The following is a 21190-nucleotide window of genomic DNA, read 5'->3' as shown; positions in this document are numbered from 1 at the left end:
GCCCAGAGAGTTGCTTTATTTTGGGAGTTAATGCTCCAAATAATTTTAAAACATTCTAGGGGCGCTGGAAGCTACGGGCGGGACTCTCCCATTTTCTGATGCGACACGCCCCCGTTGGCAGCGGGATTCTCTGCCCCGGCAGCCGGCCAAAGCACTTTCCCATTGTGGGCAACCCCACGCCATCGGGAGGTCCGCGGGTGTGTGAGCTGTCAGCGAAGCGGAGGATCCGCCGATGGAGGATCCAGCCGAACGTTTTCATGGAAATGAGTAGAGCTTAAGAAATTTCTAGTGTTCCAATTTATCGGTGTTTGCCGGGGGAGTGGGTATTCCGCAGCAGGGGAAAAGGCCATACTGAAAAGATGCTGCTGTTCACGTGTTCCAGTTAGCAAATGCGTTGCTGTTTGATGGCTCTGTGAAGTTGAGACTCAGGAGGATTCTTAGGAGTCATTCAATAGCTCCATTCAGTTAAGGCTCAGGAGAAGTCCTGGAAGCTTAGAAGATGGCAAGTTCTCTGGCTCCGTGCCGGAAAGCGGTAGGGCTCAGAAGAAACCCTGGGAGCCATTAATAGCTTGGTGTTGCTCAAGAGGTTGATGAAATATGTAGGGCAGCGTTCGTCCAGTGATGCTACCCAGCAATGAAGAGCTGAAATTGCGGTAATGGGTATAGGCAGGTGCACAGCCTCAGAAGTTCAGGGGAACAGAGTACCGGGAGAGGGGAATGAAACCATGGCAGGTGTACAGTTGTTAAGGCAGTCAGAATTAGATTGACTTCGAGGGAATTCAGAGGCTTGATCTTCAAAAATGAAAAGTTTGGAGTCTCTCGTGAGGGAGACGGCGTTTCAATGAGATTGATTGACTCACGCTATTAATAGCAACTGGGTAGATTTAGAGAAACCCACAAGATCTGTCTTGGTCATAGTTGCTAGTTATATATTGTACAGTAAGTTGTGCTCAACCGCAGTTTGCCTGTCAATTCATATATTAACCCTGAATGTTAATGTATAAGATCGATATTGTGAATTGCTTTTTCTTTTCGTCCTTGTACAATAAAGTTTATTTTAATTTATTTAAAACTCATGGAATCTTGCAACTTAGTAACTGTCTTGAATCCCAAACTTTGTCTACTTTAAACAAAATGCCATTGATCCCTCGCAGGATCTTACCAAAAGCTTGGGGTCTGCTTGGAGGTCATAGCACGCTTTTTGCTATCCATCCATCGCTTATTGTGAGCAAATCTTGTTAACACCAACAATAAGCAGTGTGTTGTGTTATGCTTCTTCATGTAGCATAAGCTGCTTCCTTGATGTATACTCTGACAAAGGAAGGCTCAGACTTGTGTTAACACATTTATTGAACAGTTAACAATTCTCCAACTTGAGTTCGACTCTCCTGCTAATCTTGCTGTAGTAACTCAGTCTAACTAACCAGCCTGCACTAAGCCATGTGGTGGGTGTGATGCTTCCTGATCTGCCCTTGTCTCTCTGAGTGTCGTTGATGGAAAAAGAAAGAGCATGTGTGCTCTGTCCTTTTATATGGGAGTCCCCTTGTGGTAGTGACACCTCTGGGTATGTCTTGCCCGCTCATTGGTCGTGTCCTATCTTACTGACCTATTGGTTAAATGTCTATGTGTCATGATGTCTCTGGTGCTTCCTCTTGTGTTTATTTAGTTATTTAGTCCCTGATAGATCCCGGAAAGTTGCCACCCAATTTGATAAGGTTGTTAAGAAGGCGTACGGTGTGTTAGCTTTTATTGGTAGAGGGATTGAATTTTGGAGCCATGAGGTAATGTTGCAGCTGTACAAAACTCTGAATTTGGAGTATTGCATGCAGTTCTGGTCGCCGCATTGTAGGAAGGATGTGGAAGCATTGGAAAGGGTGCAGAGGAGATTTACCAGGATGTTGCCTGGTATGGAAGGAAGATCTTATGAGAAAGGCTTAGGGACTTAAGGCTGTTTTTGTTAGAGAGAAGATTGAGGTGACTTAATTGAGGCATACAAGATGATCAGAGGATTAGAGAGGGTGGACAGTGAGAGTCTTTTTCCTCGGATGGTGATGTCTAGCACAAGGGGACATAGCTTTAAATTGAGGGGAGATAGATGTAGGACAGATGTCAGAGGTAGGTTCTTTACTCAGAGAGTAGTAAGGGCGTGGAATGCCCTGCCCACAACAGTAGTGGACTCGCCAACATTAAGGGGATTGAAATGGTCATTGGATAAACATATGGATGATAAAGGAATAGCGTAGATGGGCTTTAGAGTGGTTTCACAGGTCGGCGCAACATCGAGGGCCGAAGGGCCTTTACTGCGCTGTAATGTTCTATGTAATGTTCTAGTGTATCTACATTAACCCCATGTGTATTTACAGTGATGCATATCACCACACAGTGCAGGCTGGAGCACGTGGTTGGCATGCATTGTTCAGAAGTAAGGTGGGTGCAGACTCTTTGCAACCTTCAAAGGAGAGTCGGTGGGATATTGGGTGGGACAGAAAGCACATCATATGAAAGGTAAATGTCTTGATAGATAACACTTGGTCCGCATGACCTCTGAGACGGTTTCTGCTGTCTTGAGGTCGTCAGAGATGAATTTTCCAGAATATTTTCTCTTAAGTGGCCCTGGATTTAGCTTTCACATTCATAGTAGAAATGTAGTGCGAGGAAACAAACATATAGTTAACAGTAACATTTTTTTAACTTTTAAATTTATTTTGCAAATTAATTGGCGCAATGTCAATTAGAGGGGTGCAGTGCTCTGACTGTGAGATGTGGCAGGTCCGGGAGGCTTCCAGCGTCCTGGATGGCTTCATCTGCAGAAAGTGCACCCAACTGGAGCTCCTCACAGACCGCATGGTTCGGTTGGAGCAGCAGTTGGATGCACTTAGGAGCATGTAGGTGGAGGAAAGCGTCATAGATAGCAATTATAGAGATGTGGTCACACCCAAGGTGCAGACAGAGAAATGGGTAACCACCAGAAAGGGCAGGCAGTCAGTGCAGGAATCCCCAGTGGTTGTCACCCTCTCGAACAAGTATTCCCCTTTAGATACTGTCGGGGGTGGGGGGGGCGGGATAGCCTATCAGGGGAAAACAGCAGCAGCCAGAGCAGTGGCACCACAGCTGGCTCTGATGTTCAGCAGGGAGGGTCAAAGCGCAGAAGAGCAATAGTCATAGGGGACTCTATAGTCAGGGGCACAGATAGGCGCTTCTGTGGACGTGAAAGAGACTCCAGGATGGTCTGTTGCCTCCCTGGTGCCAGGGTCCAGGATGTCTCCGAACGGGTAGCGGGCATCCTGAAGGGGGAGGGCAAACAGGCAGAGGTCGGGGTACATATTGGTACTAACCACATAGGCAGGAAGGGGCATGAGGTCCTGCAGCAGGAGTTCAGGGAGCTAGGCAGAAAGTTAAAAGACAGGACCTCTAGGGTTGTAATCTCGGGATTATTCCCTGTGCCAGTTCCCCAGTGAGGATAGAAATAGGAAGATTGAACAGCTAAACACGTGGCTAAACAGCTGGTGTCAGAGGGAGTGTTTCCGTTATCTGGACCACTGCGACCTCTTCCGCGGCAGGTGTGACCTGTATAAGAAGGACGGGTTACATCTAAACTGGAGAGGCATAAATATCTTGGCCGTGAGGTTTGCTGGTGTCACACGGGAGGGTTTAAACTAGTATGGCAGGGGGGTGAGCACCAAAGAAATAGGTCAGAAGGTGAAAGCATTGAGGGAGAACTAGAGAATAGGGTCAGTATGGCTCTGAGGCAGAGCAGACAGGGGGGATGTTGCTGAACACAGCGGGTCTGGTGGCCTGAAGTGCATATGTTTTAATGCAAGAAGTATAACAGGTAAGGCAGATGAACTTAGAGCTAGGATTAGCACATGGAACTATGATGTTATTGCCATTAGAGAGACCTGGTTGAGGGAAGGACAGGATTGGCAGCTAAACATTCCAGGATTTAGATGTTTCAGGCAGGATAGAGGGGGATGTAAAAGGGGTGGCGGAGTTGCGCTACTGGTTAGGGAGAATATCACAGCTGTACTACGGGAGGACACCTCAAGAGGTAAGTGAGGCTGTACGAGTAGAGATCAGGAATAAGAAGGGTGCAGTCACAATGTTGGGGGTTTATTACTGGCCTCCAAACAGCCAGCGTGAGACAGAGGAACAGATAGGTAGACAGATTTTGGAAAAGAGTAAAAACAACAGGGTTGTTGTGATCGGAGACTTCAACTTCCCCAATATTGACTGGGACTCACTCAGTGCTAGGGGCTTAGACTGGGCAGAGTTTGTAAGGAGCATCCAGGACGGCTTCTTAAAACAATATGGAGACAGTCCAACTAGTGAAGGAGCTGAACTGGACCTGGTATTGGGGAATGATCTCGGTCAGGTGGTAGAAGTTTCAGTAGGGGAGCATTTCGGGAACAGTGACCATAATTCAGTAAGTTTTAAAGTGGTCCTAGGGTGAATGTGCTAAATTGGGGGAAGGTTATAACAATATTAGGCGGGAACTGAAGAACCTAGATTGGGGACGGATGTTTGAGAGTAAATCAACTTCTGACATGTGGGAGGCTTTCAAGTATCAGTTGAAAGGAATTCAGGACCGGCATGTTCCTGTAAGGAAGAAGGATAAATAAGGCAAATTTCAGGAACCTTGGATAACGAGAGACATTGTAGGCCTCATCAAAAAGAAAAAGGTGGCATTTGTCAGGGCTAGAAGGCTGGGAACAGACGAAGCTTGTGTCGAATATCAGGGAAGTAGGAAGGAACTTAAGCAAGGAGTCAGGAGGGCTAAAAGGGGTCACAAAAAGTCATTGGTAAATAGGGTTAAGGAAAATCCCAAGTCTTTTTACACGTACATAAAAAGCAAGACGGTAGCCGGGGAAAGGGTTGGCCCACTGAAGGATAGGCAAGGGAATCTGTGTGTGTAGTCAGATGCAAAATACTTTGCATCAGTATTCACCAAAGAGTAGGAATTGGTGGATGTTGAGTCTGGAGAAGGGTGTGTAGATAGCCTGGGTCACATTGAGATCCAAAAAGACGAGGTGTTGGGCGTCTTGAAAAATATTAAGGTAGATAAGTCCCCAGGGCCAGATGGGATCTACCCCAGAATACTGAAGGAGGCTAGAGAGGAAATTGCTGAGGCCTTGACAAACATCTTTGGATCCTCACTTTCTTCAGGTGATGTCCCGGAGGACTGGAGAATAGCCAATGCTGTTCCTTTGGTTTAGAAGGGTAGCAAGGATAATCCAGGGAACTACAGGCCAGTGAGCCTTACGTCAGTGGTAGGGAAATTACTAGAGAGAATTCATCGAGACAGGATCTACTCCCATTTGGAAGCAAAAGGACGTATTAGTGAGAGACAGCATGGTTTTTTCGAAGGGGGGGTCGTGTCTCACTAACTTGATGGAGTTTTTCAAAGAGGTGACAAAGATGATTGATGCAGGTAGGGCAGTGGATGTTGTCTATATGGACTTCAGTAAGGCCTTTGACAAGGTCCCTCATGGTAGACTGGTACAAAAGTGAAGTCACACGGGATCAAGGATGAGCTGGCAAGGTGGATACAGAACTGGCTGCTTTTCTAATTGGAGGGCTGTGATGCGGTGTTCCGCAGGGATCAGTGCTGGGATCTTTGCTGTTTGTAGTATAAATAAATGATTTGGAGGAAAATGTAACTGGTCTGATTAGTAAGTTTGCGGAAAACAGAAAAGTTGGTGGAATTGCAGAAAGCGATGAGGACTGTCAGAGGATACAGCAGGATTTAGATCATTTGGAGACTTGGGCGGAGAGATGGCAGATGGAGTTTAATTCGGACAAATGTGAAGTAATGCATTTTGGAAGGTCTAATGCAGGTAGGGAATATACAGTGAATGGTCGGACCCTCAAGAGTATTGACAGTCAGAGAGATCTAGGTGTACAGGTCCATAGGTCACTGAAAGGGGCAACATAGGTGGAGAAGGTAGTCAAGAAGGCATACGACATGCTTGCCTTCATTGGCCGGGGCATTGAGTATAAGAATTGGCAAGTCATGTTGCAGCTGTATAGAACCTTAGTTAGGCCACACTTGGAGTATAGTGTTCAATTCTGGTCGCCACACTACCAGAAGGATGTGGAGACTTTAGAGAGGGTGCTGAAGAGATTTACCAGGACGTTGCCTGGTATGGAGGGCATTAGCTATGAGGAGCGGTTGAATGAACTCGATTTGTTCTCACTAGAATGACGGAGGTTGAGGGGCGACCTGATAGAGGTCTACAAAATTATGAGGGGCATAGACAGAGTGGATAGTCAGAGGCTTTTTCCCAGGGTAGAGGGGTCAATTACTAAGGGGCATAGGTTTGAGGTGCGAAGGGCAAGGTTTAGAGTAGATGTATGAGGCAAGTTTCTTTACACAGAGGGTAGTGGGGTGCCTGGAACTCGCTGCCGGAGGAGGTGGTGGAAGCAGGGACGAGTGACATTTAAGGGGCATCTTGACAAATACATGAATAGGATTGGGAATAGAGGGATACGGACCCAGGAAGTGTAGAAGATTGTAGTTTAGTTGGGCAGCATGGTCGGCACCAGCTTGGTGGGCCGAAGGGCCTGTTCCTGTGCTGTACTTTTCTTTGTTCTCTGAATTCCCTTTTCTATCTCCCATGGGGGAGTGGATGATGGGCTGGCGATGGTTGTTACCAAACCTGGTGGTTCAAGTACCATGAGAGCGTGGAGCAGGTTAATTAAGCAGCAGATTTTTTTCCTCCCTGTCATTTTTGTTTTGTATTTGTTGATATATGTGGTTGAAAAAAATAATCTCTGCTGAAAAGGGGGTTTCAGGCAAAGCATATTCTGCAAGGCGGGTTAATATTTCACACAGATTCAGTCTTACACCTGGATTCAGATTTGTCCTTCTGAGGGGGAGCCCAGAAAAACATTTGACCTTCCTTCTAAGCGATCATATATTTCCAGCAGCGGCTGTTTTAACTTTTCTCAAATGAGGTCCCTGCCCCGAGCATATCGGAATTCCACATCGCTGCTTCGCACAGAAGCAATGGACTCACATTTTGTAACTCAATTTATTGCAGAAGAGTTCATCAGTAAATGACTGGAATAAGACAACCATCACCAGTAATGTCACATTATAGTCTTTTTTTTAATGCGCATTCTTCATATTCCCTGTGAGACTTTATACAAACCAACTTGCTTACAAAATTTAATTTACCAATATTGATTTTCTTTGACTCAATTATTGGTGCAATCATACTTGCGTGTTGCTAAATCCACAGCACAAATCCAGTCCTTTATCCCCAAGGGGATGGTTCTAATGGTGTTGCAAACAGTACAAATGGAAGATGAATCTCTCTCATTATGTGGGTGTAGTATCTGGATCAGCAACATGAAAGTGTAAAGCTACAGTGCTGTAATACCATGTTAAATTAAAGGTCAAATTAGAATAAATATGCACAATCGATGCTGCATGCACCAATAAAATTCAGCGACACCGTTCACTGTAAGGCTCAGCCAGTTTATCAGGTGCAGTGCTGAGTCACAACAACCAAAACGGTCCGTCTGCCTCCATAAATTAGGGATTCAAGTCCCTCGGTTGACACTTGAAAGTAGTGCTGAAGCTGCCATGTCTGAAGTGCTGTGTCTCAGATAAGATTTTAAATTGAAGTTCTGTCTGTCTCGTCATAGAATCCCTACAGTGCTGAAAGAAGCCATTCGGCCCTTCCGGTGTGCACTGACCCTCTGATAGGCCCAATCCCCCATCCAAAGAAGGGCCAAGAATATACCCACCAGTGTCTTGGAAACTAACGCGATTCGCTCAAACAACATTATTAAAAACAGATGATCTCGTCCTTTATCACATTTTAGTTTGAAAGAGCTTGCTTGTGTGCCGTGTTTCCTACTTTACAAGAGTGACTACGAGCAGATTCTTCCAATCTTTTTTCTGAGTTTTGGTGTCAGTGAGAAAACCGGAATATACTTCTCCAGTCGCACATCTGAGTTTACCCTCCAGAGTATCTGGCATAGCGAATCTGGTGGCATGATTTACGCTGGCACTGGTGGGTCATGACCTTATGGATTTTTAAAGGCTGCCCCAACGTGCGATGTGAAGAAACCGCCCTCTCCACGGACATGGTGGACAGAATTACCCCCCCCTCCCCCCGCCACACACACGCATCGGGGCAACATCCCCCTCAACACAAGCATCGTGGCAACCTCCACCACCACCCTCCTCTATCCCCCCACCCCTGCACACAAGGGAACCGCCCCCCCCCCCTCCCCATTGGAGCTTCCTAGAGGGCCTGCCTTTGTTACAGCCCCCTGCCAGTTTCAGATTAACAATGCCAGGTTGACACTTGGGCATGTCCCTCTCCTCCCAGGGGGGTATTATTACGTTTGCATCCCGACGGGTTCCTCTCGACAGTTTCCCGTTTTGCAACAATTATTGTAAACCTCACCAATGTGACGTCACGCTGGCAAGGTGAAGGGGGGGAGGGAGGGGGGGTGTAGCCATCTGGGATGGCCACTTACAACAAGAAACATGGACGTTCACAAAGCCTAAAGGGAAATATAGGCAATATAAGATTCAGGCAGGCACAGAGCCCGAATGTATATTTGTGAGCAAGGAATCCAGACAGCATCGAAACCTCCAGCTGATTAGCATTTTGATGGCCCATCTCCGTAAGACAAAGGATTAATCCTCAGGTAAGTCATACAAGTCTAGACATTTCGGCGCCACTCCCTTTAATCAGGAAGCATAAACAGCAAGGTCAATGACTGCTTAGGACACGCCCAGCCATCAAGGCACCAGCCCCTTTATTGGCTTAGATCGAAGGCAGTGATCGAGAATTGCTCAATTAATTGGGTCCAAACCTAAGGGCTGACCAAAAGAGCACAAACCCCCCCCCCCCCCCCCCCCCCCAAGGATAAAGAGAGACACTGCCATGTATTTGATCTCTTTTGGACCTGGCGCTCCGGCAACGTCGATCTCCAACTGCAGCACCATGACCAGAAATAAGTCCAAGTGCATCGCCCGCTAGAAGATCGATGAGCCCAGCTGAACCGCAGTTACTTCTCCAGACCCAGCAGATCCAGATTCGAACAAAGTTCCTCTGACCTAAGTCAGGTGCCTGAAGTTAAGTACAGGTTGTCATAGTTGTTAGGTGTAGTTTAGCTTGTCGTGTTTATGTTGCACATATAAGTTAATCTTGTGTGTACATAAAGTATCATTGAACTTGAACTAACTGGTTGTTGGGTCTTTGATCGATATCCGGTTGAACCTTGTGGTGGTATCATCTGATACCTGCCGACTCTGAAAGCAATATAATATCAATATCTAGACAAAGAAGGGAAACCTTATTGACTGCCATAGTTAGAGCGAGTAAATATAGCAATGGGGGGGGGGGGGGGGGGGGGGGGTTCCCCGACTTGTGAAAAGCCCTTCAAGTACATTTGAATAAAAAAGGGTGGAATCTTGTTATTTCACCGGTGAGGGGTGGGGGAAATCGTAAAACAAGATCTCGTTAGCGAGAATCTGGTTTTCTGAGTCTCGGGAGATTTTGCGCCCCCATGGCCGTTTGCGCTCACAGTGAACGTGGGCACCGAATCACCTCCTTCCGACAATTTAGTTGTGGTACATGTGGCCCTGAGAAGCAGGAAATTAACTGGGGTTCCCACTTTAGAAGACAACACGGATGCTAATGGATGCAGCATATTGACTCGGCTACAGAAACTTTGGAATTGAATAGCTACGTAGCCCCAAAGATTCCAAATTAATTGTTGGTATGGTATCAAGCGACCAGGATGTCGAACTGGATTCCAGCATGGCATCACATTCTCTACTGGAACAGGGAGGACTGAAAGCTGATGAACAAAACCGCTGAGGAGGACCAAATAGGGCAATGCTGCGACAATAATCCTCTAAATACCCCGGTCACTGTTGAATAGCTCACCATCACTTTAGGCCATCTGCACTTTAGTATATGGCCACTTGCTGTCAGCGGTTCAGATGCTGTCATTCATCAAGCCAGCTTCATAATAGGACAAGTCAGCACTGAAGTGGCAAATCTGAACAGAAAAAAGATGCATCTCAATAGAACAAGAGCTGTAATTGCTTAACAAAGATAAAGCTTGTTTTCTGCATCAATTTTCCATGTACCAGCAGATGCTGAAATTATCAAGTGTTATTGAGTAAACAGAATTAAAAGCTGGTTTTATTCTGAAGAAGGTTAGTTTCAATTCATTCAGGGAACAACCTCAAGTAACTTGCAAAGCTATTTTCTAGTTTTCATTGTTTGGGAATAAGGGGCAGGATTCTCTCACGCCGGCCGGTTCAGACAATTGGCAATCCCGCCGTTTTCTTACGCGACGCCAGTCCGACGCCGTTCCGCCATTCTCTCAACCAGCGAGAACGGTGCCATCGTGATCGGCGCTGCGCCGCCCGGAGAATCGCCCGAGGGGGTAAGTTCAGCGATTCTCCGGGATCCCATGGATTCTGCGGGCCAGATGGGTCGAAGTCCCAAATTATTGACCCCAGGTCTAATCTACTAATAAAAATCATCAGTCGTGCTGGGAAGGTCCAGGGCTGTACCCATGGCAGCCCCCCCCCCCCCCCCCCCCGGTCAGGGCATAGCCATCCAACAATGGCGCTATCAGGGGGGACGGGCAATAGTGGACGGAGCACGGAGGGTGTTGCCAAGGGGCTGGGTGCATGTGTGGCTGTGGCGCAACCAGCCAACCGGGGCAGACATGCCAACCATGGCACCTGGCTGTCGCGAGGACCATGCGCCATCTCTAAACATGTTGTATACCCCCCACCGCCTGCAGATCATAATGTTTGGGCACCAGGCAGCAATGTTGGCCGCCATAGATCATAGAATTTACAGTGCAGAAGGAGGCCATTCGAACCATCGAGTCTGCACCGGCTCCTGGAAAGAGCACCCTACCCAAGGTCAACATCTCCACCCCATCCCCATAACCCAGTAACCCCACCCAACACTAAGGGCAATTTTGGACACGAAGGGCAATTTAGCATGGCCAATCCACCTAACCTGCACATCTTTGGACTGTGGGAGGAAACTGGAGTACCCGGAGGAAACCCATGCACACACGAGGAGGATGTGCAGACTCCATACAAACAGTGACCCAAACCGGAATCGAACCTGGGACCCTGGAGCTGTGAAGCGATTGTGCTATCCACAATGCTACCGTGCTGCCATGGTGAGAGCCGCTGCCCGACATGCAGCCCTGTGGCAGCGTCGGCACAGGCGGCTCATAGCGGCTGTGGCAGCAGCAGCTGCAGCAGAGGGACGGGCTGCAGAGGGCCAAGTGGCACCCGCTCAGGCTGCAGGCCGCCCGCTCGACAGGGGGCAGGAGGAGGCGGCGGCGGACAACGACCACAACAACGAGGGGGAGGCACACGGTGAGGATACCGATGTGGCATAGGAGCTGGTGGTGTGCCAAGGCGCCCGATGAGGCCTTGTGTTTACCGTCGCCGCATTTTCTTCGAGGACCTGCCGGACAGGCTTGCAGGAGGAGACTCGGGATGTGTCAGGAAACCGTCGCCCATATCTGCCACCTGATGGCACACCTGGCACAACATGGCACTGGGGGAGGACATGCTCTCCCGGTGGCCGTCAAGGTGACAGAGGCCCTGATCTTCTATGCCATGGGGTCATTCCAGGCGGCGAGTGGGGACCGATCCGGCATCTCCCAGACATCGGCGCACCGTGCAGTGACTGACATCGCAGACCGGTACATCCAGTTCCTAAAGGACCGCGCCCACCAGGATGCCCGTCAGCGGGATTCGCTGCCGTTGCCAGGAAACCCATGGTACAGGATGCGATCGATCGGGTGCACGTAGCCATGTGGCCACCAGTGTAAAACAGGGACGTGTTCATGAACAGAAAGGGGATCCACTCCATGAACATTCAGGTGGTCTGTGGCCACTAGATGAAGATCCTGAACGTCTGCGCCCAGTACCCGGGCAGTGTGCATGACGCATTTATCCTGGCACACTCATTCATCCCCCCCCGGCTGAGGGGCTGGTTGCTGGGCGACAAGTTGGGGGCAGCACGGTAGCATTGTGGATAGCACAAATGCTTCACAGCGCCAGGGTCCCAGGTTCGATTCCCCGCTGGGTCACTGTCTGCACGCTCTCCCCATCTGTGCGTGGGTTTCCTCCGGGTGCTCCGGTTTCCTCCCACAGTCCAAAGATGTACAGGTTAGGTGGATTGGCCATGATAAATTGCCCTCAGGGTCCAAATTGCCCCTTAGTGTTAGGTGGGATTTCTGGGTTATGGGGATAGGGTGGAGGTGTGGGCTTGGGTAGGGTGCTCTTTCCAAGAGCCGGTGCAGACTCGATGGTGCCTCATTGGTGCTTTGGCCTGTTGAAGATGTGCTTCAGGTGCCTGGACCGCTCTGGAGGGGCCCTCCAGTACCAGTCGGAGAGGGTCGGCCGCATTGTTGTGGTCTGCTGTGTCCTCCACAATAAGCCCAGCAGAGGGGCGATGTGCTGGAGGAGGAGGAGGAGGCAGAGGACGAGCTCAAGGAAGGGGCTGCCTCTCCAGTTGAGGAGAATGGAGACAAGGGGGGGCAATAGATGCGACACGGGGGCTGGATATGGACGGGAGGCTGCACGTCGCCACCGGCTTGGCCAGCGAGCACGCGAGGCGTTGATTGCCGCATGTTTCAACAACTAGGAGGGTAGGGGCTTGCTGAGCAGGGGCACTGGCACCGCCCGTACCCCCCACCTCCCACAACACCGATGAGACACACTCCCACACCACCCACCAACCTTAGCTCCCACACCACCACATGCACAGCACGTCTCCACCACACATCCACCTGCAGCACTACGAGCTGGTCTCACACAATTGCCTGTGGAAGCGGGTGTGATCAATGCCATGGGGGATGATGACAAGCCGCTCTGCGATGAGCTGTGAGCTCCAAATCGTTAGCCAATGGCTGACTCATGGCACAGTTACACCCTCCACCTGGATGGTCCCTGTATGCATTCTGGACACTCCATCACGTGGCCATGTTGGGTAGCTGGCGGCAGTGTTCTGTGGACGCCGTGGGGGACACTGGCGCGGTATCGGCCTGGGTTGCAGCCATAACCAGCACCACTCCCTGCTCCTGGATGCTGGTGGACTTCTCTACCTGCGTCTGCAGCTGCTGAAAGCTGGCCGTCATCCCATTGTCTCGTCCCTGGGTGTCTAACTGCATCGGGTCTGTGGGTGGGTGTGGAAAGTCCAGGGACCCAGGAACCGTCTGGGTGGCAGCTGGTTGCTGGGGCTGGGTTGCCCTCCGGCCGTCCGGCCTCTCGGCTCCTCCTACCTCCACCTGCTGAACCGGTACGGCTGTGTGGTGAACACCAGTGAGTGTCCCAGAAGCCTCATCACTAAAGTGTCCAACCGAGGTGAGAATCTCTGCGATGGTGGAGGGTTTGGGAGACAGCAATGGCGCAAAGTCCATGTCCTCATCGGAGCCAAAGTCAGGGGTCTCCTGCGTCGACCCTCGGCCCGATGGTCCTTGTCTGCCTCCACCTGAGGGTCACTGTCCGGTCTGTCCGTCCACTGTGTTCCCGTCCTGTGTGTGTCACTGTCCTGGCTGTCGTTTGCATCTGTGTCCAGCATCTACGTGTCCTGGCTGTCAGCGTCCTGGGTGTCGGCCCTCTGTGCGTCAGTGTCCTGGCTGTCAGCGTCCTGGGTGTCCGCCCTCTGTGCGTCAGCGTCCTGGGTGTCCGCCCTCTGTGCGTCAGTGTCCTGGGTGTCCGCCCTCTGTGCGTCAGCGTCCTGGGTGTCCGCCCTCTGTGCGTCAGCGTCCTGGGTGTCCGCCCTCTGTGCGTCAGCGTCCTGGGTGTCCGTGTCGGAGGAAGGCCTTCCTTGCCGTCTGCTATCCCCACCGTGGCATGCGTCCCTGGGGGCATCTGGACCTAGCACTAGTTGTGGGTGAGGTACCGTCAGACAGGACGGGACGACTGGCGGCAGGTCCTGGAAGACACAAGGCAGCATGTATTGTTAGACACGCGGAGTGGGCTGAGGGGGTGGAGTGGGGGGTGCTGGAGAGGGGGGGGGGGATGGGGTGGAGGGGTGGAGTGGGGGGGGTGCTGGAGAGGGGGGGCGATGGGGAGGTTTGGGGTGAGGGGGTGGAGTGGGGGGGGAGAGCGGGGTGATGGGGTGGAGTGGGGGGGGTTTGGGGTGGAGTGGGGGGGAGGTTTGGGGTGAAGGTGTGGAGTCAGGCAGGGGAGTCTCACTTGCTGGTATGCCTCCGATCTGGCAAGGGGCAACCTCCCGGTCCTCGGCTCCGCCAATGAGGTCCAGTGCCCTCTGCTCGTGGACTGTGAGGGGGGTGCAGTAGGGGTGGACCCCCTCCGGTTCTCTCACACTCCCTATGGTTGTGGACGGTCTTATCCTGGTCGTGCATCTGTTTCCGGCACTGTTGGCCGGTCCGTGGGGTGTGCCCCACTGCACTTACGGTATTGCCCACCTCCCTCCATGTTCGCCGGACTGCGCTGCCCGGGTCTGCGGCACAGGATTGCCCTCCTCTCCTCAGCAGCATGTCGAGGTCATGGTCCTTAAACTTCGGGGATGCACAGCGGGCGGCGGCCATCCCGCGGGTTTCGGGACTGTGCGCCGTCGCGCACCTTAAGCGACGCGGCGCTATGTCATCGAGGCGTTGTGCGTCTCCGCCGGTCTCGTGCCACCCCCCTCCCCCCCCACCCGCTTCTCACGGCGCCTATGCTGCCCCAATTTGCGGGCCAGAATCCGTCCTCGGAGCAGCCCGTTCACGCCATCGTAAAACGCGTCAACACTCTGCCGCGGGATTAGAGAATCCCGCCCAAGGGCTTTTGCCGAATAATTTGTAAGTGGTTCAAGGCCTTAACCAGTGGTGCTGTCTGTTACTCTATCCATCAGAATTAGTTAAGGCTCATTCCTTCCTTACTCAGTCAAGCCAACATACAGAACACCTGATTACCTGCTACCTGTCTCGCTGATTTCATATATAGTTGACCTCCCAGTGCTATTCACGGCAAAAACTATCTTCAGCAGCCTCTCATTAAATTCTCTCGATCTGCCCTCTTCTATTTTTGCCTTCCCCATGTTTTCTCTCGTACCCACATCTCCATTTGCCTCTGACAAACGCTACCTCTTGCTCTCTCCCACGGTCAGTCTCCCCTTTTCTCAGTTTGCCCATTCTACTGCATGTCCGCAATCTCTCCACACACCACGTGAATATGCTATTTATGGTGCTGGAGCTTTAAAATAATATTTTTGTGGTCATTTTAGGTCAAGCATTAAGAATAATGGGGTCATTACTTTGGGAAGTCAAAAGTGACATTGGGCATTCCCAATATATTTGCTGGAAATTTCTATAAAACCCACACAGACACCCACAGGGGCTGGTTTAGCACAGTGGGCTAAACAGCTGGCTTGTAATGCAGAACTAGACCAGCAGCGTGGGTTCAATTCCCGTACCGGCCTCCTCGAACAGGCGCTGGAATGTGGCGACTAGGGGCTTTTTCACAGTAACTTCATTGAAGCCTACTTGTGACAATAAGCGATTATTATTATTATTATTAGACAACAAGATAGAACTGGTTCAATACAACATTTTTATTCTTTCATTGGATGTGGACATTGCTGAAAAGGTGAATAGTTACATTGCCCATCATTGAGAAAGTGGTGGTAAGCTGCCTTCTTGAACCACTGACGTCCATGTGGTGTCGATACACCCATAGGGCTGTTAGGGAGGGAGTTCCAGGATTTTAACCCAGCTACAGTGAAGAACTGAGGATATATTTCCAAGTCAGGATGGTGTGTGTTTTGGAGGGGAACTTGCAGATGGTGGTGTTCACATGTGTCTGCTGCACTTGTCATTCTAGGTGCTGGAGGTCATGGCTTTGGAAGATACCATCAAAGGAGCCTTGGCGAGTCACTGCCGTGCATCTTATAATTAGTGTGCTTGCTGCCACTGTATGTGGTGGTGGAGGAAGTGAATGATTGAGGATAGGGTGCTAGCCGAGTGGACTGTTTTGTCATGGATGCGTCAAGCATCTTGAGTTTCATTGGAGTTACATTCATCTCGGTAAGAGGGGAGTATTCCATCACATTCCTGGCTTGTGCCTTGTGGATGTTGGATAGAATTTGGGGAAACGAGGAGGTGAGTTACTCTGGAAAAGCTGGCATGAATTAATAACCTAGTGAGCCTGGCAGCAGCTGAATTGAGCATGAGTGAGCAGGTTGGTGGTTAGTAAATGACGTTTGAATCACTTTGCAAATGATCTAGAGTAGATCGATAGTGACATAATTTTCTGGAGTGGATTTGTTCTGCTTTTTGTGGATAGGGCATATCTGGTGATTTTCCACAATGCCGGTTCGATACATGTGCTCAAACTGCACCGGGACAGCTTGCCCAGGGGTGCGGCTAGTTCTGAAGAACAAATCTTCAATGCTACTGTCGGGATGTTGTCAGGGCCCAGAGCCTTTGCAATATGCATGCTGAGATTAATTTATTTCTCCAATGTGGCATATCAATGAATTAACAAATAAAAATTTATTCACTCCCTGGCAGGTGTTGGAAGATAAAGTTGATTCATTTTCCTACATACACAGAGGCTGCTTCCAGTCATCTTTTCAGTCAGCTTGCCCACCCTTTCCCATCGCACATCTGAACTTCTAACTGACCTTCCAGCGCAGTAACCTCGAACGCATTCTGAACAATGTAGCTGGAGATCTAATGACATGAACTGAAAAGATCTTGAATTGTCGACTTGTAAAATGTAAGCTTGCTACCAGATTGTAGATACTTGACTTTGAGCATTCAATATTAACCAATGGTTAATGTTTAACCAATTTAAAATCTCACAGTGAAATGTTTATGGTTTCAAAGCGCTGAACTAACATTATGAATAATTAATCATTTTAGTAAGAGCTGCAATATCACTAATAATTTATGAGCAATATTCCAGTACAGCAAAGATAGAATTATGGCCAATTCATATATAATTAATAGTACCATGCAACACACCATTAATTTGTAATACATGTTAGTTACGTCAGATGTAACAAATATGTTCCTTCATGAAGTGACCCTGTCAAACTTACTTCAATCTCGGTTCTTGTTGCATCTCAGTCAGGCTGTTTGTTATATTCTTTGCTGTCGCAATAAAAGGTGCCAGACTTGGAGTTTGTATAACATAGTGCAAAAGGTTTATTTGTAAGAATGTTGGCTTCTGAGACATGGACATCCACATCAGTAGGTTTCTAGGGAAGGGGCATTTGCTTTTCCCTGTTTTACTCTGGCAGGGCACTGGATTACAGTAAAAAGGAAAGACAGTATTTTACCTTGAAAATCTTCAATAAAGTGTGAGCTGCTGTTAACTTTGTGTTTCCTTGTGCTTTCTCTACTCCGGTTTTATATTTATATTCTCAAACAGGGTACAATGGTAAAGTCCACAAAACATTCTGATAGAGTCGCATGGTGACACAGTGGTTAGCACTGCTACCTCTGAGCGCCAGGGACCCGGGTTCAATTCCAGCCTCGGGTGACTGTGTGGACTTTGCACGGTCTCCCCGTGTCTGCGTGGGTTTCCTCCGGGTGCTCGAGTTCCCTCCCACAGTCCAAAGATGTACAGGTTAGGTGAATTGGCCATGGTAAATTGCCCCTTAGTTTCCAAAAGGTTAGATGGGGTTACTGGGTTACGGGGGGATAGGGTGAAGGTGTGGGCTTATGCAGGGTGCTCTTTCCAAGGGCCAGTGCAGACTCGATGGGTTGAATGGCCTCCTTCTGCACTGTAGGGATTCTATAATATTATTTTGTGACATATGACATTACACCAGTCAATGGTGTTACTCTGATACGTAACACCCGTCCCTCTTTACTCCGGCATTTAAACTTAATCAAACACTTTAATACAGATCCTACACATTATGCCAGTGTTCTTTAAACTTTTTTTCCGGGGACCCATTTTTACCAACCCGCCAACCTTCGGGACCCAACCCGCCAACCTTCGGGACCCAACCCGGCCGACCTTCGCGACCCACGCCGGCCGACCTGAGCGACCCAGCCATTTTCTCTTACCTTGTTTGCTGCTGACAAAAATGGAGGAAATGGCTTTGGGTCCCTTTGGCCCCCATACACGCTCCTCCAATGGAACCTGTTCGATGAAGGTGAAGTATTCCAGTGTCGGAAAGTATGGAGTCTCCATCTGTTCAGCATTTTTTTTCCTGTAACATTTTATCAAATAAACCCCCCCGAACTTGTAAAAAAAATAAAAAATAAAATGAATAAAATAAATTAAAAAATAGAAATTAAATGAATGAAATAAATGAATCCAATGAATAAACACCCCCTCCCCGGAACTTGTAAAATAAAAATAAAATGAGTAAAATAAATGAAAGAAATAAAAATTAAATGAATAAAATAAATGAATAAAATCCCCCCGAACTTGTAAAACAAAAAGCTGCGACCGTTTAAAAAAATAGCGGCCGCACTGTGCATGCGCGCCGATGATCGGGCGTGCATGCGCAATGTGGCCGAATTTTTTTTACATGTTCGTGGCCATTTTAAAAGCCGCCTGCAGCCGGCGTTATTAAAAGCCGGCTGCTGCGCGGGGATTTGCGCAATCAGGAGGGCCGCAAAGGACATCTCCGCGACCCTCCCGACACCCGCCCGTTACCCACCTGCGGGTCGCGCCCCCAAGTTTGAAGAACACTGCATTATGCCATAACTAACATTGTTTTTAGTTTAGGGCAGCATGGTAGCACAAGTGGATAGTACTGTGGCTTCACAGCGCCAGGTTTGATTCCCCGCTGGGTCACTGTGCGGAGTTTGCACGTTCTCCCCGTGTCTGCGTGGGTTTCCTCCGAGTGCTCCGGTTTCCTCCCACAGTCCAAAGACGTGCAGGTGAGCTGGACTGGCTATGCTAAATTGCCCTTAGTTTCCAAAAAGGTTAGGAGGGGTTATTGGGTTACGGGGATAGGGTGGAAGTGAGGGCTTAAGTGGGTCGGTGCAGACACGATGGGCCGAATGGCCTCCTTCTGCGCTGTATATTCTATGTTCTGTGTTCTGTTACAGATACATACGTTCATTAGTAAGGCAGTCTCTTGGATGAATGTCTATCTCATTTTGACAGGATACGATGTTCAGGAACTTGTCTCTTCGGGGTATGAGGAGTGTCTTCCTGTACACTGCTCAGGGTTAAACCGAACAAAACCAACACAGAAACTGTCTCTGGTTGTCTGAATGATTCTATTGTAACACATTCCATAATTTCAGCAGTTGTAGTCCTCTAGTCCAGCATGCCGCTGTCCATACTCTCTGTGGTGTAAACATCTGGTGCAGATTCTGGACTCTCACTGCGTGCAGACAATAATTGGTCAGCGTGCCAAAGCCAGATTCTAATATCATCAGATTGTATAGTATATGAAATCAGACCCGTTTTGGCCAATACAATTGCTGGAGTCCACTTTCTGCCTGAGGTGTAATTTCTCACAAGAACATGTTCCCAACGATCAAAGACACTGGTTTTGGAATGATGTTGCCTTCCAGCCACTTGCATCTGATGTTGTTGCCCGACTACCTCTGAAGGGCCTCACGGTAGCATGGTGGTTAGCATCAATGCTTCACAGCTCCAGGGTCCCAGGTTCGATTCCCGGCTGGGTCACTGTCTGTGTGGAGTCTGCACGTCCTCCCCGTGTGTGCGTGGGTTTCCTCCGGGTGCTCTGGTTTCCTCCCACAGTCCAAAGATGTGCGGGTTAGGTGGATTGGCCATGCTAAATTGCCCGTAGTGTAAGGTTAATGGGGGGATTGTTGGGTTACGGGTATACGGGTTACGTGGGGTTAAGTAGGGTGATCATTGCTCGGCACAACATCAAGGGCCGAAGGGCCTGTTCTGTGCTGTACTGTTCTATTCTATAAGTTGAAGGGAGAGCCAAAAGGTCAAACAGTGCGTGTAGGTTTCTTTTGAACATCACAGTGTAGCCAGTGAGCTTTGTGTTGCTAAATGTGCAGTGTTTCTGGAAGTCATAAGAAAATTATTGATACATTTAGGTAGAGAGCCTTTATCCCTCAAAACATCCATTGTATGCTTGAGCAATTGTTCAAAATGTTCAACTAAGATGTTGTCGCTGGATTTGAGGGGGGAGATTTGATTACCATTCAGGTAGTCCTTGAATTCGGCTGATGTGAACTGATAGTCGTTATCACTCACGATTCGTTCAGGTCTCCCAAATGTTGCAAATACCTTGTCAAACCTTTCCAGAGTCTGTTCGGTAGTTGTCGACTCCATGAATGGTAACCTCCGGCTTCTGCAAATGCACATCAACCATGTCTGGCAGATGGAATACAATGTTGACAAATGTGAGGTTATCCATTTTGGTAGGAATAACAGCAAACGGGATTATTATTTAAATGATAAAATATTAAAGCATGCCGCTGTTCAGAGAGACTTGGGTGTGCTAGTGCATGAGTCACAGAAGGTTGGTTTACAAGTGCAACAGGTGATTAAGAAGGCAAATGGAATTTTGTCCTTCATTGCTAGAGGGATGGAGTTTATACTAGGGAGGTTATGTTGCAATTGTATAAGGTGTTAGTGCGGCCACACCTGGAGTATTGTGTTCAGTTTTGGTCTCCTTACTTGAGAAAGGACGTACTGGCGCTGGAGGGTGTGCAGAGGAGATTCACTAGGTTAATCCCAGAGCTGAAGGGGTTGGATTATGAGGAGAGGTTGAGTAGACTGGGACTGTACTCGTTGGAATTTAGAAGGATGAGGGGGGATCTTATAGAAACATTTAAAATTATGAAGGGAATAGATAGGATAGATGAGGGCAGGTTGTTTCCACTGGCGGGTGACAGCAGAACTAGGGGGCATAGCCTCAAAATAAGGGGAAGTAGATTTAGAACTGAGTTTAGGAGGAACTTCTTCACCCAAAGGGTTGTGAATCTATGGAATTCCTTGCCCAGTGAAGCAGTTGAGGCTCCTTCATTACATGTTTTTAAGGTAAAGATAGATAGTTTTTTGAAGAATAAAGGGATTAAGGGTTATGGTGTTCGGGCCGGAAAGTGGAGCTGAGTCCACAAAAGATCAGCCATGATCTCATTGAATGGCGGAGCAGGCTCGAGGGGCCAGATGGCCTACTCCTGCTCCTAGTTCTTATGTTCTTCTGTTCTTATGTTCTTTTGTCCAAAAACTTATGTCCTTGGACTGGTCCCGTATAATCAACAT

The 21190-nt window shown here is 48.9% G+C and overlaps 1 protein-coding gene across 16 annotated transcripts in view; it reads right to left on the bottom strand.

The window, feature by feature from the left end:
* eys (eyes shut homolog) overlaps window positions 1–21190 on the bottom strand; it is a 3376609-nt gene that overhangs the window by 2519918 nt on the left and 835501 nt on the right. Inside the window, exon 5 of one of the 16 annotated variants that reach the window (XM_038800712.1) lies at window positions 9915–10029. The exons of 14 other annotated variants lie outside the window; for them this stretch is intronic. The gene's annotated coding sequence lies outside the window, so the exon portion shown is untranslated. Of the gene's footprint in view, window positions 1–1162; window positions 1257–9914; window positions 10030–21190 lie in introns of those variants that run through there. One more of the 16 variants, XM_038800715.1, reaches the window with a different exon arrangement.

Source organism: Scyliorhinus canicula, chromosome 6, assembly GCF_902713615.1.
Source record: "Scyliorhinus canicula chromosome 6, sScyCan1.1, whole genome shotgun sequence".
Lineage (NCBI taxonomy): Eukaryota > Metazoa > Chordata > Chondrichthyes > Carcharhiniformes > Scyliorhinidae > Scyliorhinus > Scyliorhinus canicula.
The sequence above is the reverse complement of the archived record's forward strand: the minus strand, read 5'-3'. Positions and strand labels throughout refer to the sequence as shown.